The following is a 22,474-nucleotide window of genomic DNA, read 5'->3' as shown; positions in this document are numbered from 1 at the left end:
ATATTGTATAAGAACATTATAAAAAATCATAAATTACCAAATAACTTCCCATAATTTTCCACTATGTAAAGTGTTTCTACAGGGTGATACATCAAAATGTTTGTTAATGGGATGCCTGGGTGGCTCAGCAGTTGAGCGTCTGCCTTTGGCTCAGGCCATGATCCTGGAGTCCTGGGATCGAGTCCCACATCCGGCTTCTTGCATGGAGCCTGCTTCTCCCTCTGCCCGTGTCTCGTCTCTCTCTCTCTGTCTCTCTCTGTCTCTCATGAGTAAATAAGTAAAATCTTAAAAAAAAAAAAAAACCAAAATATTTGTCAAATGTATATTCTCAGCTCCCATCCCAGAAGTACTAATCCTAAATATCTGGGAGCAGGCTGTGAATGTGTGTTTATTTATTTTTTTTTATTTGATAACTTTTTTTTAAAGATTTATTTATTTATGATAGACAGAGAGAGAGAGAGAGAGAGAGGCAGAGACACAGGCAGAGGGAGAAGCAGGCTCCATGCACCGGGAGCCCGACGTGGGATTCGATCCTGGGTCTCCAGGATCGCGCCCTGGGCCAAAGGCAGGCGCCAAACCGCTGCGCCACCCAGGGATCCCCTGAATGTGTGTTTATAACAGGCTCTGCTTCCCCTAAGTGATTGTGATGTGCTCTAAAGATTTCTTTTTTAAGATTTTATTTATTCATGAGAGACACACAGAGAGAGGCAGAGACACAGGCAGAGGGAGAAGCAGGCTCCCTGAGGGAAGCCTGATGCGGGACTTGATCCCAGGAGCCTGGGATCACTACCTGAACCAAAGGCAGACGCTTAACTATTGAGTCACCCAGGTGCTCCTAAAGATTGTAACCACTACTCTTAAGGACAGAACAACAGCAATTATAAGGAAATGAAGTCCAAAATAAATGAGGAGATGATAAGAGAGTACCAGCTGCCTCAAATGAGTTTAATTATGCAAATCCTGTGAAATACATATAGGATAATAAAATAATTTGCAGATGTGATCATACAAACACCAATGTCAATCTGTAAGCAGTCCTGGAGAATGGTGCAATCACTGGAAACCTGGACATAGGCAAATATTGGTTGCTATTACATGGCAAAAAGGGGGATTTAAGAAAATATAAAATTGTTGGTTTTATATGGATTCTCAGCAAAACTTTGGAAAGAGTCAACAAAGTCTTTATAAGCACTTAAAAATGCAGTGTTGATCATTAAGAGTCACCTTGGAGTCACTACAAATAAATCTTTATGTTCCTTTCTTTTTTGTTTTTTTTTTAGCTGTATTAACCCATTGTTGAAAATAGTCAATTTATAAATTATAAAAGAATACACAGGGATCCCTGGGTGGCTCAGCGGTTTGGCGCCTGCCTTTGGCCCAGGGCGCGATCCTGGAGACCCGGGATCGAATCCCACATCGGGCTCCCGGTGCATGGAGCCTGCTTCTCCTTCTGCCTGTGTCTCTGCCTCTCTCTCTCTCTCTCTGTGTGAGACTATCATAAATAAAAAAAATAAATAAATAAATTTAAAAAATAAATAAATAAAAGAATACACACACACTCACAAAAGAATACACATATTAAACTTGCCTCATTTCCCTTTTTTTTTTTTTTTTGTTAGTCTGCTAGAACAGTGGAATGATGAAGTTAGTTTATATTGTTTTCCTTAAGCATTTGACAATGTGTCTCATGATATGCATTGGGCAAGATGGAGAAATCTGAAAAAACTGATAGAACTATTATTATTTATTGAGAGCCTATTATATGTCAGGAACCATGTGAAGCATTTTGTGAGTATTCATTTAATATCAACCCATCCCTATAAAGTAAAAAAAATGTCCCATTTTACAGATGAAGAAACAGCAGAGATTTTTCAGGTAATTTGCCCAGTGTCATATAGCCAGGGCTTGAGGGGTCTACTCTGAGATCAAAGCTTGGGTGCCTAAAAATTGGACTATATTACAGAAGGATGGACTCACAACTGGGTAAAATGCCTATACAGAAAGACTTCATCTGTAGATTCATGCCAACCCGAAGGAATCACTGATGCCAGCCATGAGTCTACAAAATTGCACCAGACTAGCTTAACATTTTTATTAGCAAGCTGGATAAAGTACAGAAATTGGGCTTATCAAATTTATGGATGGCAGAAAGCTAGAGGAGGGGATAGCTAATATTGTAAATGAGAGAATCATAATCTAGAATGATCTTGACAGATGGGAATAACAGGCCAGAGCCAGCAAGATGAAATTTAATAAGGACCTTGGTAAAATCCTATTATCCTGGTTACACAAGTAAGTACAGGAACACCCTGCTTAACAACATAATACAAAATGTAGAAACATAGGAAATTCATTAGATCCATTGATATAGTTAGTCTCCTACAGATTGAATTCAAAATGAGAATTATGAAACAACAGCCAAATGAGCTCATGTACTTCTCTAACTGGCTCCATTACCTATACCTCTCCGAAGCTGAAGCTCCCCTATTTCATCCAATCTGAGATGCCACTGATTACAAGATGCACCAGGGCTTAGTACCACTGACAAAGAGGGAAGGAATGCCATCAACAGAACTAGGACACAATGCTTTCATATCACTTAGCATTTTTATTTTATAATAATTGAAAGAACTTTTTGAACTCTAATAGCTCTTTGAGGAAGACATAGTGGCATAGTAGCAGCTCCTGACTTACTGCTACTATCTCTTGCCCAGGAATAGGCTTTTAAGGAGGTTTTTAAGGATGCCAGAAAAACACCCATGGAGCCAGAAAGGGGGATTCGCCAAATTTGAGTCACACTAACCAGTCACAAGGGAAAACCCCTGAAGAACATGTCAGCAGACTTGACTGGAGGCACACAGGAAAAGAACTTCAAAGTCAAAGGACTTAGTCTTCCACCAAGACTCTTCGAATCCTTATGAGAAAAATTTTTCATGCTGAAGGTTTCAGGACTTGGGATTATTTCTATATGAGACTCCACAAGCAATCATGGATTTGGCCATTTCTTCCAAGATTGTTCAGCAATTACTTCCATCAGTATCAAGCCAGGAATGCAGGATGGAGTCACTACTGGTGATGATTAGATTAGTTTTAAAAAAGTAATTGATTATGAGTTACTAAAAAAAAGTTTAGAGACTCTATCACATCAATTGTGCATACTACTGAAGGAAAATACAAGAGAAATAAATATGTTGAAGTATTCCTCAAATGTCTCATTTGGAGTCCAATCTTCTGAAATACATTTCACTTCAAGGTTGGGTACATATGTCTTGTTTTTCCAAGCACAACTGTCCTCTTTGCCACCAGGAGTGTCAGTTATGCAGGACTTATTTTTTTAAATCTTTTATGATTTTATCTATTTATTCGAGAGAGAGAATGCATGAGCAGGGGGAAGGTCAGAGAGAGAGGGGGAGAGGGATAAGCAAACTCCCTGCTGAGAGGAGAGCCTGATATGGGGCTTAATCCGGGGACCCTGAGATCATGACCTGAACCAAAGTCAGATGCTTAACTGACTGAGCTGCCCCGGTGCCCCTAAGGCAGGATTTATTTCAACAGTTCTTCCAAGGATTTTCTTCCAAGCCAATGACTGCACTTTCTACCCCAAATCTTAATACAGGTCCTCCTTAATCTTTTTAGAACGTGTCAACAGAAGATTTCAGAAAACAACCAGGATTTTTTAACCTCCTAAAATGGTGCTTAAATTGTTTGTTGAGTGAAAAGTTGATGAGTTGCTGTTGTCCATATGTGGCCTTAGAAATCTTTTTTTTTTTTTTTTTTTTTTTTTTTGGCCTTAGAAATTTAAGCAAGTTGGTATATGTGCAGGCAGCCACTGCTGCATCTTGTCTGTTGCCTGGCCAGCAGCAATTATAAGATACCATTGATCAGAAAATGCATCTTAATTTCAGAGATGTTAAATGTGAAAAAATATGTATCTAAGAATCAATAAATTTCAATAATTATGCTCAGTTTGCAGGTTGGACCCCATTCAAACTTTGGGATCTATACTATCCCATGACAGGGGAAGTTCAAGGGACTCTTACATTCAAGGATTTAATAGTCACAGTTCTGTCTGGTGTAACTTAATCTAATAATTTTGCTACGAGAAGAATGTGAATCTTCAGCTTTCCAGGCAGGAGTGTGAGTTATACAGCTGGAGAGTGACTTTGGCTGACAATCAGTAGTCCACCTCAGGGTGTCTTCCCAGTCCCTTACACTTCATAGAATGGGCAGTAGTCATCACATACTTGAAAACAATCTTTCCTAAAATGTGTGATGATGAAGTTGGGGATTTTCAGACAATAGGATGCCTCTCTTATAAATATTATAGTGAAGAGCATAAGTATCAAACTCAGGCTGAGTTGGGTTCTATTCTGACACTTACTAGATGATCTTGTCCAAGCTCACCTTGCTAAGCTTCAACATCCCTGTTGGCATAATACTCCATTGGTATAATAATTATTACTATTAAATATGATAATGTATATAAATGCTGAACACTATGCCTGGCATACAGTGAATGAACAATAAATGGTGTACCAGAATGAATGGCACACCATCCATTCAGATGGATCAAAGATTTAAATGTAAAAAGTGAAATGACAAAAATAGTTGAAGATGATATGGGTGATTGTTTTTATAATGTCAGAATGGAGAAGCCTTTCCTAAATATGACATATATGAAGAAGGAGGAGAAGGAAAAGAAAAAAAGCCCAAAATGAAAAGATGGATATGTTTGACCACTCAAAACACAAAACTTTCTACATAGAAAAAAATATCATAAAGTAGTCAGCCAAATGACAAACGGGAAGAAAGCAGTTGTATGACACAAGAGCTTAATTTCCTTAATATATAAAGTTTTAGAAACCAACAAGGAAAACATCCTTAAGCTAATTGGAAGTTTGACAAAGGATATTTAAAAGAAATATAGGGGCAGCCCTGATGGCGCAGCGGTTTAGCGCCTCCTTCAGCCCACGGCGTGATCCTGGAGACCTGGGATCGAGTCCCATATCAGGCTCTCTGCATTGAGCCTGCTTCTCCCTCTGCTTGTGTCTCTGCCTCTCTCTCATTCTCTCTCTCTCTCTCTCTCTCTCTCTCTGTGTGTGTGTCTCATGGATAAATAAATAAAATCTTAAAAAAATAAAAGAAATATAAATTGCTCTTATACACATAAAAAAGATGCTTAAAATCATTCATAAGAAAAGAAATTAGGTAGATAAGTAAAAACTACAACAAGCTATTTGGCTTCTGCTCCCTTCCTCCAACAATGTGCTCCCTTCCTCCAACAATGTGTTATACCTACTTGCCAGGACCTCTGCCCACCAACTAGTGCAGGTTCTTCCTCACCTTGCTGCTCTTCTTAATTTCAGAGATGTTAAATGTGAAAAAGATATGTATCTAAGAATGAATAAATTTCTGTAATTATGCTTGGACTCCCTCTCTTGCCTCCTTGTAGGAGCCCCCACTGAATGTAAGTCCATTGAGGAAGGAAAGGCTTACCCCTCCACTGGTTCCAGGACATCTCCCCCTAGCTTCCAGCTTCTGAAGATGGTAGACTGGCTCTTCCCAGTGAGGATGGAGCTCTAAGTAGGATAGAGCTTAAAAACATGTTTTGTTTTGTTTTTATGTAATACTGAGTCCATATTCAGAGAGCAATACTCTGGAATATTCTGCACTGATCAACCCATGTTCCTTTCTTAGATAAAGGGCAGTGCATTGAAAGGAGGGCCGCCACCTGGGAGGTAGGTATTGAAACTGTCATTCAGCAAGCAGCTGAAGGAACTGAGTCTATGAGGGTTTGGGGGAAACTACTGGAAGGAAACACAGCTGTCCTAGAGCAGAGGAGGGGCTATCTGTCCTAGGAGATGGATTAGGCTTGCTGGGTATAGTAACTGAAAGCAGAACTCGGGGCAAAGGGTAGAAGTCATGGGAGAAGATTCAATAAACTTCAGAACAATCAGAGCTTGCTAAAAATGGAATGAATGCCTTTTAAGGGAACAACCTTTCTGTAGCTAGATACATACAAGCAAACGGTGGATGATAGACTTTAAGGGAGAAATCCTTTTCAGAGGCTATCACTGGCCAACCTAAGACCTCTCTGTCTGTCTGTCTCTCTGTCACACACACACACACACACACACACACACACACCATTCTTTGTTTCCCCTTCTGCCCTTTATTTTTTCTCCTTAGCATATAGCTAATGCTTAATATCCTATATATTTTTTACTTTTTTAAAAGATTTAAAAAATTTATTTATTCATGAGGGACACAGAGAGAGAGGCAGACATATAGGCAGAGGGAGAAGCAGGATCCTTGCAGGGAGCCCGACATGGGTCTCGATCCCAGGACCATGGGATCACGCCCTGAGCTCAACCACTGAGCCACCCAGGCGTCCCTATATTTTTTTTTAACTTGTTTATTGTCAATCTTCCCCAACCAGAATGGAACCTTTTGGAGATGAGGGGTTTGGCCTGTTCTCTTTATTGCTATATCCCCACTATTTAGGACGTGCCAGCACATAGCAGGCATTCCTTGCTGAATGAATTAATGACCAGGGATCACTGTATGAGACTCAACCTGGGATGGGTAGTGGGTCTGATTATCTCTGGGTGCTTTCCAGCTTCAAAATCTTTATAGAGGGATCCCTGGGTGGCACAGCGGTTTGGCGCCTGCCTTTGGCCCAGGGCGTGATCCTGGAGACCCGGGATCGAATCCCACGTCGGGCTCCCGGTGCATGGAGCCTGCTTTTTCCTCTGCCTATGTCTCTGCCTCTCTCTCTCTCTCTGTATGTGACTATCATAAATAAATAAAAATTTAAAAATATATGTTTAAAAAAATCTTTATAGAGTTTATAAGTCCTATGAAGTGTGCCCTGTGGCCCCAGCCATTTGGAGCCACCCTTAGCTGCAGAGGCATGTGACTGAGAAGCTCATCAAGGGCATGTGTGCAGATTTCTAAATAGGTGCAGGATTCATGTGGTCAGTGCAAAGCAGAGATGAGCATAACTGTTGGGTAGGGCAGGAAGAGGGCTTCAGTGAGGGGAGGGATTTGAGATATGAACCACAGAGAGGCAGACTTAGGTTTTGGATGGGAACCTCAGCCTTTGAGTAAGTTATTCAATATCTTTGAGGCTTAGCTTCCTCATTTATAAACACCTCACAGGATCATTGTGAAAATGAAATATGGATCACTGGGCTCTGGCCAATCACAGAAGTTTGTTGCTCAGAAAGTGCTCACACCCCTTATGGTGATTGCTGTTGTGCTATTTAACTTGAGTTTTGACTAGGCGAGGTTTTCTAAATAGAGATGGGTAAAAAGGACTTGCAAAGTAGAGGATAGGACCTCCGTAAAGGTTCACACGCAGGAAAGCAAAAATTATACTGGACTTCTGACACCGAGATCAGAAGCAGCGTGTCCAGACTCAAAGTGTGGGTTCAGATCCTGGCTCTCACTTACTAACTGGGTGACCTTGGGCAAGTTACTTAACCTCTCTCTGCCTCAATATCCTCATCTGCAAAATGGGGCTAATAGCAGTACTTGTGTTACAGGTTGTTGTGAGGATTGAATGAGTTACAATAAGTAAAACACTTGGAAGAGTGAGTAGCACATTATGAGCACTCTACATGTGTTAGCTCTTAGGATTATTATGCACTCTGAAGAAAGTCTACCCATAGCTGCATGGTTAAAGGGGAGGAGGGAGACGTGGGAAGGTAGGGTGAAATCAAACATGAGAGTCATCAGAATGTGAGCTTGGCCGCACATGGGATTTCGCGTGTGTAGATGCGGACCCACCTTCAAGGCCCAGCCATCTCCCCCATCTGCTTCCCACAGAAAGCCTCTCCCAACTGCTCTGCCCCCTGGGTTCCTGGAGCACCTTGGATTGGTGCTTTCCATGTGCTGCCTTGTATGATCGTGTAGGTTTTCATAGTCTGCCTCCCCAACTCAACTGTGAATTCATGGAGGAAGGAAAGACAATATAGGCCAGTCTCTTTCTACTATATTCTGTCATGAGTGTGGGAGGGGTCTGTGGGGAGAGGGGGTTAGAACAGCCTTGGAATCGGGCTGTTCTGCGTTTGAATCCCCACTCTCCTACTTTCTAGACATATGACCTGGGCAAGTTGCTTCACCTTACTAGATTTCTGTTTCATCATCTATAAAATGGAGACAGTACCATCATCTACCTCATAGGGCTTTTGTGAAGATTGAGATAATGCATGAAAAGTATTTACCACAGAGCCTGTGGTCATAGTAGACATTGAGTAAGTGGAACTTTTGATTATACTCTAGACAAAAGAGAACATTGCTAAGAAGTGACCCTATCAGAAGCACTGTCTGATGAAGTGGATTGAAGCAAAGAGAGTAAGATGAGGCCCCAACTGAAGTAGTCCACCACTGAAGGGACTCTTGATCTATTGTCTTTGGCCCACAGCCTCCCCACCCCCATGGTGGAAGCACTGCTCATTCAATCCCATGAAAATGACAGTCTTAGTTTCAGTAACAAAATAAGTACCTACTATGAACTGTATCAATATTAATTTCCTGTTTGGGACATTGTACCATAGTAATGCAAGAAGTTACCATTGAGGGAAACTGGGTAGAAGATATATGGGATTTCTATTATTTCTTATAATTGAATATAAATGTACAGTCATCTCAAAAATAATTTAAAAATAATTACCTAGAGGCACCTGGGTGGCTTGGTCAGTTGAGCTTCCAACTCTTAATCTCAGCTCAGGTCTTGATCTCAGGGTCATGAATTTGAGCCCTACATTGGGCTCCACACCCAATGTGGAGCCTAATTAAAAACAAACAAACAAATAAAATAAAAATAAGTATCTAAATTAACTCTAATTTTTCATACTCCCCCTTTTGTAGCCTTCTTTCTCCATAACTCCCTATCCATAGGTCTTGATTATCCCTGTGTCCTGCATACGATAGCACTTAGACTGAATAATAGCAATATCCCCCAAAAAACATGGTGAGAAAAAAATAATGGATTATAATTGAGGGTTTGCTATGTGCTAGAATGGTTCAAAATATTTTATATATAATAACTCTTCTAATCTTTACAATAATCCTTGAGGTTTTTATAATCCTCATCCTACAAATGAGAAAAATCAGCCTTTGAAAAATTAAATAGCTTGCTCAAGGTCATGCGGTAGAGCCAAGATTCCAAGTTTACTGTGCTCAAAACCCTCATTGGCCACTATTCTTTGTAGATCTCATAAAATCTGAAAGTTCAGTCATTAAAAACAACATTTTAAGATGGATTTTTGATAACCACTAGGTTTACCTTTATCTGTGCTCAACAGATTCTGTAGACAGACCCCCAGGAATCATACAACACTAAGGAATAGCAAACCCAATCTCTCGCCTCTGTCAATCTTTTGCCCAAGTGTCCCCTTGTCCATGAGACCTTCTGTGACCAACATATTAAATGCTTGCAACCCCCTACACACACCTACCCTTGTTAGGTGATCAATTGTCCCTATTTGCTGGGAACTGAAGGAGTTCCTAAGATAAAAGGCTTTTCATTTTAAAATCAGTACAGTCCCTGAAAAACCTGGAGGAGCTGGTCCCCCTACCTTGCTACCTTATCTCCTTGCCTTGCAAGTCAGGCAGATATCTAGGGGTAGAGCATTCCAAGCAGAGGCAATAGCAAGTACAAGGACTTGAGGCAAAACATGCTTGGTAAATTGAAAAAAAAAAAAGCAAGGAGGTGCGTGTGGCTGGAGTGGGGTAAATGGGAGAGAGCATAGTAGAAAATTAATCAGAGAGTGAGGGGAGGAGGCAGGTCATGCAGTACCTTGTAGTCTGAGTAATGGCTTTGGATTCTACTTTGTCTAAGAACAGAAGCCATTGGAAGGTTTGAGTAAAGCACTAATATAATCAGACTTATACTTTAAAAGTATCCATATGTTGATAATAAATTGGGGTGATGGGAAGGCAGGGGCAAGATAAGGACAGATGCAAGATGCACAGTTTGGAGGCTATTGCAATTATCCGGGTTGAAAGATGGTGACTTGGACCAGGAGGATGGCAGTGAATATAGTGAAAAGTGGTTAGAATCAGGATAGTTTCAAAGGCAGAGCTGGATTGGCCGATGGATTTGATGTAGGGTAGAAAAAAAAAAAGAAGAGTCAAATGATTCTAAGATTTGTGGCCTGAGCCAGTGATGGAATGGAGCTGCTGTGTGGAGAAGACCAGGGGAGGATCAGGTTCAAGGGCACAAGAGTTCAGTGTGGGAGGTATAAGTTTGAGACTCCCATTAGAACACAAGGGAAGTGTTGAGTGGCAGCTTTAGGTAGGTCAGTCCCTGGTTCCTCAGAGGGATCAGGGTTAGAGACCAAGAACCAGAGTCATCACAAATAGGTGACTTTCACCAGCATGTGACTGGATGAGAACACCTGAGAAATGTGTTGACTGAGAAAAGAAGAGAAGACCACGGGCTGAGCCTTGGTTCCTTCCACTGCTTAGCAGGATGGAAGAATAAGAATGAGCAAGGGAAATCGAGAATAACTGGGAAGTGAGGTGTGAAGAGGCCAAGAGAAAAGTCAAGTGACCCAGGTTCTCAGGAGAGAGTGAACTGCTGCGTTCAACAAAGCTGCTGAAATGAGTACCGAGGAAAGACTTTGGCATCTTGCTGGCTGCCATGCAGCTTCTTTGACTAAAAGATGGTCACCAATAACCTTGATGGGAGCTGTTTTTGTGGAATTCTGAGCATGAGAGCTTGATTGAGACTGGGTGTAAAAGACAGTGGGATCAAACAGAAACATGGAAAAGCTGGTGAAGCCCTATTAAAGTCCAGAGTGCCAAAAAATAGTAATGGACCTATGTTAGTTTCTTGGTTTCGACAAAGTACCATAATAATATAAAATGTTGATATTAGGAGTAACTGGGTGAGAGATTTGGGGGAGCTCTCTGTCTTGTCTTTACAACTGAGTGATGAGAAGGACTAGCAAACAGATACCTCTCTCAAGACTGACTAGTTTGTGATTGACTGCTAGGCTCTGAGGAAATTCTACCACAAAAACTTTCAACTTTCAGCTATTTGGAAAAGATCTATTTCCCTATTTAAAGCAAATACTCCTATAGAAGGTAATCCATGAATCATTATTAGTCATTTATACTTTAGTATAGATGAGTTTATCGGATACCCTTTGGGAAGCAAGTGGGGCAAAAAGGCAGGAAGTCGGGGTTGGCCTCCTTCATAATAGCTTAAGACAAGATGTCTTGAGTGAGGCACCGTATGCAGGTTTAGCTTTTTCTTTCATTCTTTACATCACACAAGTATAAACTCCTTTCATTCTTAGGGCTGTTTCTTTTCTCTCTCTCTCTCTCTCTCTCTCTCTCTTTTTTAAATGTCTGCTTTTACAAAATTAGCAAAAATTTGGGGCAGAAACTGTTTCTCCCTTGGTTACGAGTGCTTTTAGGAATCGCATTTTTACTAGTTTGCTTCTGGCAGTAACCCAAGGCTAATTCACTTCAGAAAACCGTATCTGAGGCCCCATATGGTGTTGCTTCGTCAGAGGATGATGGTGGGAATGGTAGGCTCTCTGAAAATTACATGTGCTTGCCTTATCTTGCTGTCACAGATCCTTAAAGTTTTTACTTCTTCTGTTATTCAGGCAGAGTGTATTGAATTCCTGGGAGTAGGAGAGAAACTCATAACAAGGTGAGAAGAAGAAAAAAAAACAAGGTGAGAAGATCTCATATTTAAAGAAGCTATTCTCTGCATCCTTTTTTTCTGAGTCAAATATCATACTTGGAAATTTGTCATCCAACATGAATAAATGTCTTAGAGAATGAAGGCAATAAATATATATTGAACTAACTGTATTTTAAATACGTGAGTTCACAGTGTTACAAGCAACAAAATGTTGACTTTTCAAGGATAAAATTATACTTAAATAATTTTATTTTAATTCATAAAAGCAAAAACTTGAACTTCCAAAGGCAGAGGAAAATATGTGCTAGCCAGTTGGTAACTGTGTAATTTCTACTAAACTTTGAAATACAATTGAATTCATTACTATATATGAAATTTTTATCTCCATAAAATGTGCATTGTTGTTTTTTATTAGAAAAAATCCAACCGTAGTATCATTTTTCAATTTACAATGTTGTAATGGGGCCTTTTTGATCTTTGTATACCGAAGTTCTCCCTGGCTTATGAGGCCTGTCATTGCCTTGAAGGCCAATTTATAGAAATATGAGAACCTGCCCAAAACCTCATTAAAGAGAAATACAAAACCTATTATGTTGATTGAATGTTCAGCCTAAAATCACAGTGCAAGTGGAACCAAGGATCCTTGTTTCAACTGCAATTTAAACTGCTATGTTTTAACCTGGAAAGGAGAGGGAGTCCTTAGCTTGCCTTCACACACTGATCAAGGTTCCTTTGGCTTAGCTGGGTAGGAAGGACCCCTCTGGAAAAGTGACATTTAAGCTGAGACTGAGCTTATTTTCATTTTGCACTGGGTTCTGCAAATTATGTAGCCAGTTCTGCTTGCTATAAGTAGTGCTCTGTGGAATATTTGTTCAGTGGATGACAAGAAAGAGCCAGTCATGCAGATGGATTGCCAAGCAGCACCAGCAAATACCAAGACCTTGCAGTGGGGAAGAGCACAGCATGTATAAGCTGGACTGCCATGCTGTATATTTCCAGGGGCGTCATTCACCCTGCAGCCTACTGAATGCCCCTTCTGGAGTTACACAGTGCACAACCTGCATGTCTGCACATGGTGGCCCTGTGTTCAAGAAACAGAAAAGTCAGTATGGATAGATCATTATAAGGTGGAAGAAAGCTAGTGTAGACAGATTATTATAAGGGAGAGGAGAGCAGTATAACATGAGATGGGACAGTCAGACAGTGGCCAGATCACATATGGCCTCATAGTCCATGGTGATGAGCTTGGATTTTTCTCTGAGATGAGAAGAAATACAGATAAGTTTTAAGCAGATGAATGACATGGTCCAATTCACTTATGAGACAACTCCAGCTTTAGTGTAGAAAATGGGTGGAGGGGGTTAGAATGAAAGCAAAGAGACTAGTTAATAGTCCATGTCAGTGATAGTGTCATGATGGCTTGGACTTTGGTGGTAGCAGCAAAAACTGAAGTGTGAGCCAATTCAATATATATTTTAGAACTAGCAGTAGTATTTAGCAGTGGTATATATGCCTTGTTTCTGTTGACAACCGCTAACCTTTGTTCTAGGACATAGGAAATCACTGAATTCTCAAGGTCATCCAACATGTCAAAGTTGACAGAGTCCTGTCTGTTTCACCCGTTACAAGAGTGCACAGAAGCATAACAGATCTTGGTTTATTTGATCTACGTTTTGAAGTTTTGCTTTTACATGAAACAAGGAACATGTGAATATGTTTGTTTTGGGTCATCAAGAGTCTAGTTCATATTAATAGGAAATAAAATCAGTCAACAGTACTATCAACAGTACTCAAGATGGGAACTGCTGTATCGTTATGACTGTGTTCCCATAGAGGTCTCACAAGATATATAAAAACTCAGGTCACTTTACAGTCATCACATAGCTCAGGATTGACAGTGAGCCTCTTGGTAGATGGTCAGAGTCTGCCTGTAGCTGCAGGATCCTTTCAACAGGCAAAAATGTTCGCCAGGAGCAGGATGCTGGAAGCTGCCATAGAATTCAGCTAACTTGAAAGCCCCTTGATGCACAATTGTCAAAAATTTAGGAATATAAAATAATAAAAATCAAATTGAGCACTTCGGAGATGAACAACTTTGTATGGTGCCAACCCCAAGAGCAACCTCAGGACCAACAGGCAGCCTAGAGCACAAAGTCACATTGGTGGGCTTTGTCCTTGACCCAGGTGTCCGATGCCTTTAGCAAAGCAAGCTGCCTGCACTTTAAAAATCTGTGGCAGGTAGGATCAGCAGTGCCATGGATTTGCACTTGAGTCAGGCTTTCTAGTCATCAGGCTCATCTTTCTAGCAGGGGGTGACAGAACATGGTAGGTAGAAGGGCGTGACAACTATTTTACATTGCTCTGAAGCTGAGATGCAGGACAAGATACGCCACAAGGACAAAAGGCGCCATGACAGTGGAATGCTTGAGAAGAAAAAAAAAGCCCATAAACCAACCTGGTGTATTGACTCAGGGTGGGTCAGCTCAAGCAAACAGGAGGCAGAAAGAACCTTGATAAATTTGGAAACCAGTCCTACAAATGAACAGAGGGTCACAATCCAGAGAACAAGTTTTAGAGCCCAGCCCGGTGTCAGGAAGAATGCTGAGGCAACAGTGGCTGGCTGGGGTCCCTCCTAATAGGAAGAACCAGAACACACGGCTAGTCCTGGCTCTGCCACCAGCTATGGAACCCTGGCATATCCCTTAAGCTGAGTCTCTGTTTTCTGAGTTGTCACTGAAGATCACTTCCAAGCATTGGTCCTATGTGTTACTGCTGCAGCATTTAGCACTAGCACCTGCCTTGGCCCTACAGCTCCTTCTTTCTTCCTTGACCTCTCTAATCTCCTGATCTCTGGCCCTCCTATCACTCTGACCACTCTTTATTCATGTTTCTTTCAGGGATTGCCTCTTGAGTGCCACCGTTCCCCAGCACCAATCCCTCTTTTCATGTTGCACTTGGGGCAGTCCTCTTACATCCAAGCTCTGACTACCATGGAACTTGCCAACTCTCTGCCTCCAGCACCAATCTTTCCCAGGGTCCTTGGACAAGTATTTCCAACTGCCTACAGAGTTGTATATGTACCTGGATAGTCTCCAGTCATCTCAAATTCATTATGTTTAGTACAAGGCTGTATTATCCTCTCCTTTCGCTTCCCCTAGAATCTCTGTCCCATTAACATCACATTAATGGTGTCTACTTACAGAGAAACCTAGGAGCTATCTGCTTCTCCCTCCTCTCTCACCATAAGATCAAAACAGTCATCAAAAGAGAATCCTACATTCCTTTCTCTCGCAAATATACCCACTGCTTTAGTCCTACCCTCACTTTTTTTGCCTGTCCTAATGCGATAGTGACAAAGGCTATCAATTCTCCACCAGAATCCATTCCTTGATTTTTCTTTGGTAGAGAACCTCCCAGTTTTCACTGGATATAAACTGCCCAGTTAGTGACTACATTTCCCAAGGTTCCCTACAGCTGGGTAAGCCATGTGGTCATGACTATGTTCTAGCCAATAGGAGGTCAGCAAAAGTGATGCGTTAAGCTCCCAGGCATTTTCTTTGAAAAGGGAATGGTTTGCCCTCTTCTGGCTTTCTTTCCACCTTCCTGTAGGCTGGTCGCACAGGTTTGACCTGGTTGATAGGGCCACAATCCTAGGTGAGTGTTTCTCAAGCTTGAGTGCTCATCAGAATCACCCACTGTGCTTATTAAAACACAGCTTGCTGGACCCCATCCACATTCATTTTTAGTGAATTCCCCTGTGATACTGATACTGCTGGTACAAGGACTGCACTTTGAGAACCACTGTCCTAAGGGATTAAAAGGTTAATAAGATTAAAAGGAACCTGGATTCCTGAGTGGCCTCATAGAGTAGTGCCACCTCTGTGGCCCTTGACCACTCACTTTTTCACATGGACCACTCACTTTCAGAAACTCTCTTGTTTGTCTTATTTTGAGTTCTATGTCACAGAAACATAGTGTATACCCAGGTAATATACCCTCTAGTCCATCCTCCATGATTCAACTCACAAGATCTTTTCAAACTTCAAGTCTGACATGGTGCTCCCCTGCTTTAAATTACCCAAATCTTTCCTTTTGCCTCACACAACTTAACTCAACCAGGATGTCCTGAGAAATGATAAGACCTGGAACACTGGGGGAAAAAGTAAGAATTCTCAGTGGCAAGCTGGGAATTGACCCTCTTATATTCCTCAGATTTTAAAAATCTGAGTCCTCCCAAAGGAGAAAGCATACAGCGAATATCTCATCAGGGCAGATAATAATAACTAGCATCCTGAGTTATATGCCAGGCATATAATCCCCCAGTTACCCCATAAGGGGTCTACAACTAATATTTCCATTTTGCCAGCAAAGGAACAGAAATGCAGAAATAAGGGAACTGCCTGTGGCAGACAGAGACAAGGACTTGCCACTCCACCATCAACAGACAGCTTCCTCTCTCGAGGTCGGCCCAGCTGCAGAGACCCCACATCATCCAAGGTCATGTCCTGCCTGGGCAGCTGGTGGCCAGGCAAGGTGGGATAAAGGCCTGCCCTTTTCAGCCCAAAACAGGACAGCTGGGAGAGGCCATCCTCACTCAGAGCTTCCCTGAGATTTTGACTTCTTCCTCTGGCCAGCTCTGCTTCTTCCCTCTTCCCCTCATAGACATTGATTCCATCTTGTGTTCCAGATTCTGTCTAGGTGTCTGCTTCCAGAGAACTCAGCCTGCAACCTGCTGGCAAGTGGTAGAGCTGTGCTCCTGACACAGGCAACCTGCCCATAATCACAATTCACAGCAGGCCGCCAAATCTGCTCACAGGATGCATTCAGGTTCCTTAGGGTAGCATTCAAGGCCCTTTAGAATTTGATTCCAATCATCTTTGCTCACCTTACTTGGCAACAGGTCCTGTTCTGGCATTATACCAAGCATTCGTTCAAGTGGTATTTTGACTGGAATGCCTCCCTCCTCCTGAAGAGGTCCTCCTAAGTTTAGCACAGACATCACCTCCTCTGTGGAGCCTCTCTGAGACTCCTAGAGAGTAACAAACAGTACAGAGTAGTGAATGCAGCCTGGAGTCCTTGAGGCCTGAGTTCAAATTCCAGCTCCATGACATAGCGGTGCAACATGGACAGAATTATGTCACTCCATCTCCTATCTATAATATGGAGCTAATAATATCTATTTTGCTAGGTGGTGAATGAAATAAAATCTGTAAATCACCTAGCCTACAGAATCTCAGGCCCCACCTCAACCTTTAATGGGCATAGAGATGTCTCAAATGTCTTGTGAAAATGCAGATTCTGAACCGGTGGGTCTAAGGTGGGGCCTGAGATTCTCAATTTCTACCAAACTCCCAGGTAACCTAAGTGTGAGTAGTCTATGGACTACACCTGACTATCAAAACCCTAGCCCAGGACCTGGCCCTTAGTGGTACTAAGTGACATTTATTTCTCCTTGCCCTCCCTACTCTTCCCTCTGGGTGCCAATAACATTTTGCTTCATGCCATTTGCACACTCCTCCCCACATCATACTTTAGTTAGCTGCTATCTCTGTGGCTCCCACTAGACTGTGAGCAATTTGAGGGTAGAAACTATATAATCCTTCCCTCAATAGCATCAGTGCCCTGCATTGGACCCGGTATATAAAAAGGGATCAATAAATGTTTGATGAATTAAGCCCATAAATTGGAAATAAAAATATCATCTCTGCCTGTCTCAACAAGTTGTTGTCATGAGCAAATGTGATAATTTGGGAGAGAGAGTGCATGGCAACATATCATATGGTGCAAATATAAAGTATTATTATCCGTCAGCTTTCTACTCTGCAGCAGTTCAGACTCATGCAGCTGAAGCATGTTTGCTGTGGCAGTTGCTCAGGCTCTGATGATTATAAAAACTCAGATTCATCTGTAGTTTAAAAATAAATCAAATTCTCTTCTGGCTAACAACCACAGCACTCTTCACCTATGGTAAGAACGTAATTATAATGATGTAAATGAAAAGAACGTATCTTTCATCAATCAATCAGTCGATTAATCATGAAGCAGGCACCAAGTATCTCTCTCCAGGTAGCGCTGGGCTTTCTTATCTACCTCCCTGAAATGAGCAAGTAATATCAATCAGCCTTATCTCATGTCTGTTTGAAGGTGGGGAGACTGATGGAGGAAGATGAGGTCAGGAGTGGGGTTGATGGGAGGGCACTTCAGAACCACGCTGGAGACTGGAGGAAAACCCCCACGTCCCTTTCCAGGAGGGGCCTGGCCTATGAGGTGGGGTCTTCCAAGTGGCTTTCCATGGTGAGTGGCCAAGACCCTGCCTGTGCTGTTAGCAGATGGTTCCAGGAATATTGGGAGGGCATGTGCTTTAAAACTCATCACTTGGATGGAACTCATTCCTGGAAAAAAGGTTATACTTGAGAGCTCATGCAACGATTCATCTGCAACATATCCACATATGTCTTCTTTTGCATTGCAAATAATGATGTCAGGCAGGTCACCACCAAGGGCTGTGCCAGGCTGGCCCCTGCTCCTTCATGGGGGTGGATGGGTGGTGGTGATGGTAGAGTGGTGACCCAGGGGGGCTTGGATGAGAAGACCCCATATAATGCTTAGGTTTCTCTGGGCAAGTATAAGATTCAAGTCAATTATTTCTAAAGAGGAGTGGGAGGGGAAGAAGGTTAATGTGAAGGCAAACTTCCTAAAATTCAGCAACCTGGGGACCTTTAGCAAAGTGTGGCTCATGTGACTATATCATAGAGATCAAGAATAAGTGCCTACACACCAATAAAATAATATTTTAAAAATAATTGTGGTGATAACAAGATAAAGTTCATAGCAAATAAAAATTTTAAGAAACCCCAAAACAAACCAATATATTAAGAGTGTTCAAAGTAAGTTGACTACATATGTATCTATCATTCACAAAAATATTAATTCTGGTTATACTTGGGTGATTTTAATTTTCATGTGTATTTTTTCTGTATTTTTCCTAATTAATATGTATTATTTTATTACATGGGAAAATGTTTTCCTCCAAAATAAAAAGATTAGAAATAAATGAATGTACCAAAAAATTAGTAGTAATTGTGAATTATGGGGTCACAAATATTTTATATTTCTCAATTTTACTTTTTGTATTCTAGGTGTTGTACATGAATACATATTGCTTTTATAATTTAAATTTTTAAGTTTTCGGGGATCCCTGGGTGGCTCAGTGGTTTAGGGCCTGTCTTTGGCCCAGGTCGCAATCCTGGAGTCCCGGGATTGAGTCCCATGTCGGGCTCCCGGCATGGAGCCTGCTTCTCCCTCTACCTGTGTCTCTGCCTCTCTCTCTCTCTCTCTCTCTCTCTCATTCATAAATAAATAAATAAATAAATATTTTAAAAAATAAAAAAATAAATTTTTAAGTTTTCTTACGGTATATAATAGCAGCAAATAAAGAAATTTCGTGTTGCCCAGTTCTAAACCTCAAAATGATCCCTGATTCCTTTCTCTTTTACATCTTGTGCCTAATTTATCAGCAAGCTGTGTTAACTGTGTCTCCAAAACATATCCTGAATCTCACCATTTCTCCCCTTCTACCTCTAGCTCCACCTAACTCAAGCCTAGCCCCTGAATTATACTGCAATAACCTCTTGATGTCTCTGATTTCATTCTCTGCCCTCTATAATCTCTTCTCCACATCATAACCAGAGAATTATTGACCCATAAATAGCATCATGTCTGTCTTCTGTCTAGAACCTTCAGAGGCTCTCTATTGCCCTTACAGTAAAATCATGCTCCTCACCCTCGTCAGAGCCCATCTCTCCAGCCTCTTCCCTCCATGCCTCCCTCCCCTTGCTCACTTCACTCAAGCTATTGTCCTTGTTTCTTAGCTTAGGAAGAGCTTGCATTTGCTGTTCCCTTTGCCTTAGAATGCTCATCCCACAGACCTTCAAATGCTGTTTCCTTCTCCTCAATTAGGTCTCTGCTTAAACATACCTCCTCAGAGAGGCCTTTGCTAACCACCCTAATCTAAAGTAGTCTGCATATTCTAACTCAACACTCTGGTTTTGATTTCATCTTCTGTAATACCTAATATTTTCTATTTTCTAACTGCTTGCATCAGAAAGCAAAGAATGGTCTTATCCTTCTTATTCACCCCTATATTCCTAAGAACCTAGAACAAAGCTCAACACACAGGAGGTGTGCAATATTTTAGAATAAATTAATAGGTGGGGAGGGGTAGCTAATGGAATTCCAAGTCTAGGCTCATCAAGGCAAAGGAAAGCAAAATTCTTTCTTCTGGGACAATTCTAAGTGGCTTTGTGGAAAAGGTAGAATATATGAGGAGGTACATAATTCCCACAAAGTGGCTCCAACATACCCTTTTAGCTATCTTTTCCAATATTTCCAGACACTTTCTTTAAAACCTTTCCCTGGAGTGTCCTTACTCTCTCTTTTACTTATCACTAAATTCCTGCATTCGCATCATTGACCCTTTGATCTCTTGATCTCTGGTCTAACTTCAGCAGCAAGCCTATGTAACAGCCATGTGAGCCCATAAACCTGCTTTCCTTTCCCACATTCAGTCCTGGAACATTCATGGTTCCAAAAGAAAACTGGGATTTCTTCCCTGGAGCATCTTTCCTTGCTGTTCCACAGAGCAATGCTGAGGTGGGCATCTCTGAACGGCAGCGCCAAGATCGTTGCACTTAAGGTTGTTGGTGTCTGACTGCTCTTCTAGAAACTGTGTGTAAGGAGAACTGTGGCAGATGAAAGTCTTGCCTTTTGGTGGTGTTACCTGAGAACTTTGCATTTAATAACTAAGTCTGCCATCATGTAGACATACAATGTTAAATGTATTTGATGCAATATGTACATAAACCAATATCCCCTGGATGATCCCCTAGGTCCTTTTTTCTAGATGCAGCCACTATTACCAGTTTGAGAGATGATCATTTAATTCGTGGGATTTAGTTATGGTTACTGGTTAAGAATCTCCAGGACTATAGGGGATCCCTCGGTGGCTCAGTGGTTTAGTGCCTGCCTTCGGCCCAGGGCGTGATCCTGGAGTCCTGGGATCGAGTCCCATGTCAAGCTTCCTGCGTGGAGCTTGCTTGTGTCTCTGCCTCTCTCTTTCTCTCTGTCTCTCATGAATAAATAAAATAAAATAAAATAAAATAAAATAAAATAAAATAAAATAAAATAAAATAAAAAGAACTTCCAGGACTGCAAATATTTTCTTTACCCTTCCCATATTTTTGACCACCACAAAGACTCTCTGTAATGAATGTAAGGTACAAAATCTGGATATTGTTTGCCAACTTTTACAAAAAGAGTTTATTTATTTGAGAGAAAGTGAGAGAGCACAAGCAGTGGAGAAGGGGAGAAAGACAGAGAAAAGCAGACTCTTTGCTGAGCAGGGAGCCCGATGCAGGGCTTTATCCCAGGACCCCAGGATCATGACCTGAGCAGAAGGCAGACACTTAGCCAACTGAGCCACCCAGGTACCTCTGTGGATTTTTAATTCAAATTCTAACCAGGCTCTTCCCTGACTCTTTGAGGCCCTACGTGGGCCTATGCTATTTGCTGCAGTTGGACAAATTTCTAGACAAATTAGAATCCAGAACAGGATCCAGAACTAGATTTAGATTCCAGAACAAGCTTATACCTACTCAGATAACACCCCCTGGTGATTTCAGAAATTTTAAAATTCACTGTACCCTAATACCACCCACATGGGCTTTCTCCAATAGACACAACTCCTTCTACTTTTCTCTAAGGCACCAGGGGGCAACATAAGGTCATTCATATAAAGAGCATGTGCTAAAACAGGCCTGGATTCAGAGCCCAGGTCTGCTTGTAAACTGTGTGTCCTAGGACATGTTGCTTAACTTCTCTGAGGCTCCTTCCTCCAATGTAAAATCAGAACAATATCTACCTCATAGGGTTGTTGTAAGGGTTAAATGTAGTATGTATGAGTGGCTCTCACCATGGAGGCATTCCCTAGTTTCTTAAAGAACTGAGGATCCATTTAAAATTCAGATGTGCTTGGGCCCATCAGATTCTCTGTTACATCAGCATTGCTGGTTTCTCCAAGAATGAGTCAACTCTTCCTGTTTGGAGCCAGCCCCTCTGTGAGTGATCCCATCCCTTCTCTCCTCCAGGACCTACTTCTGTCATTAACTTTTTCTCCCCTGTGTCTTGAGTCTCTCTAGTCCATTGGCCCTTTGCTTTCAGGTTTGTTCAAATCTTTCATACAACAAACAAAAGGTCCACCAGTAAATCTAGTGTTCTCTACCACCTCCTGCTCTTTTGCCTTCTCTTCTAACAAGCTTAAAGAGCCTGAGTAAGAGATCACACCCTGTGGGCTGGGACAGAACTTGCAGAATCTGCTCAAGGCTAGAGGCTAAGTAGAACCCCCTTTTCCTTCTGGGGTGGTGGTAAATGGTGAAGACTCTGGATCCCGGCTGAGACCTGGTGCAGGGTGGGGAGCTATGAAGGGAAGGGGCCCACTTCTTATTCATTCTTCCCTGCTTTTAAGAGCCCAGGGAGATTCTGGATGAAAGACAAGCCTTCCTTTAGAAGAATTGGACATATTTTAATTGAGTTCAAATTTGATCGAGGAGGGAGGGACATCTTGGGGCTTCCCTTCACTCTGAAGTCAAAGGACTGTACTTGAGAGAAGTCTGAAGTCACATCCTCAGTCTGTCTTCCAGAAAGCCCCCCATTGTCCAGTGGGGGTGCAGCAGGAACAAGCCTGGGTCCCTGGGAGTATTGAGGAATCTCATATTTAATAATATTGGGGGGCTAGACCAAGTATGAGGA

At 41.7% G+C, this 22,474-nt stretch overlaps 1 long non-coding RNA gene across 5 annotated transcripts in view; it reads right to left on the bottom strand.

The window, feature by feature from the left end:
• LOC144283094 (uncharacterized) overlaps positions 1 to 22,474 on the bottom strand; it is a 107,677-nt gene that overhangs the window by 66,755 nt on the left and 18,448 nt on the right. For 3 of the 5 annotated variants that reach the window (XR_013351424.1, XR_013351422.1, XR_013351423.1), the window contains exon 6: positions 8,678 to 8,794. This is a non-coding gene — a long non-coding RNA (uncharacterized LOC144283094). Of the gene's footprint in view, positions 1 to 637; positions 1,493 to 5,418; positions 5,595 to 8,677; positions 8,795 to 22,474 lie in introns of those variants that run through there. The other 2 variants (XR_013351425.1, XR_013351426.1) reach the window with 2 other exon arrangements.

Source organism: Canis aureus, chromosome 14 (genome assembly GCF_053574225.1).
Source record: "Canis aureus isolate CA01 chromosome 14, VMU_Caureus_v.1.0, whole genome shotgun sequence".
In the NCBI taxonomy this organism is placed as follows: Eukaryota; Metazoa; Chordata; class Mammalia; order Carnivora; family Canidae; genus Canis; species Canis aureus.
Note: the sequence above shows the minus strand (reverse complement) of the source record. Positions and strands in the feature narration are given on the sequence as shown.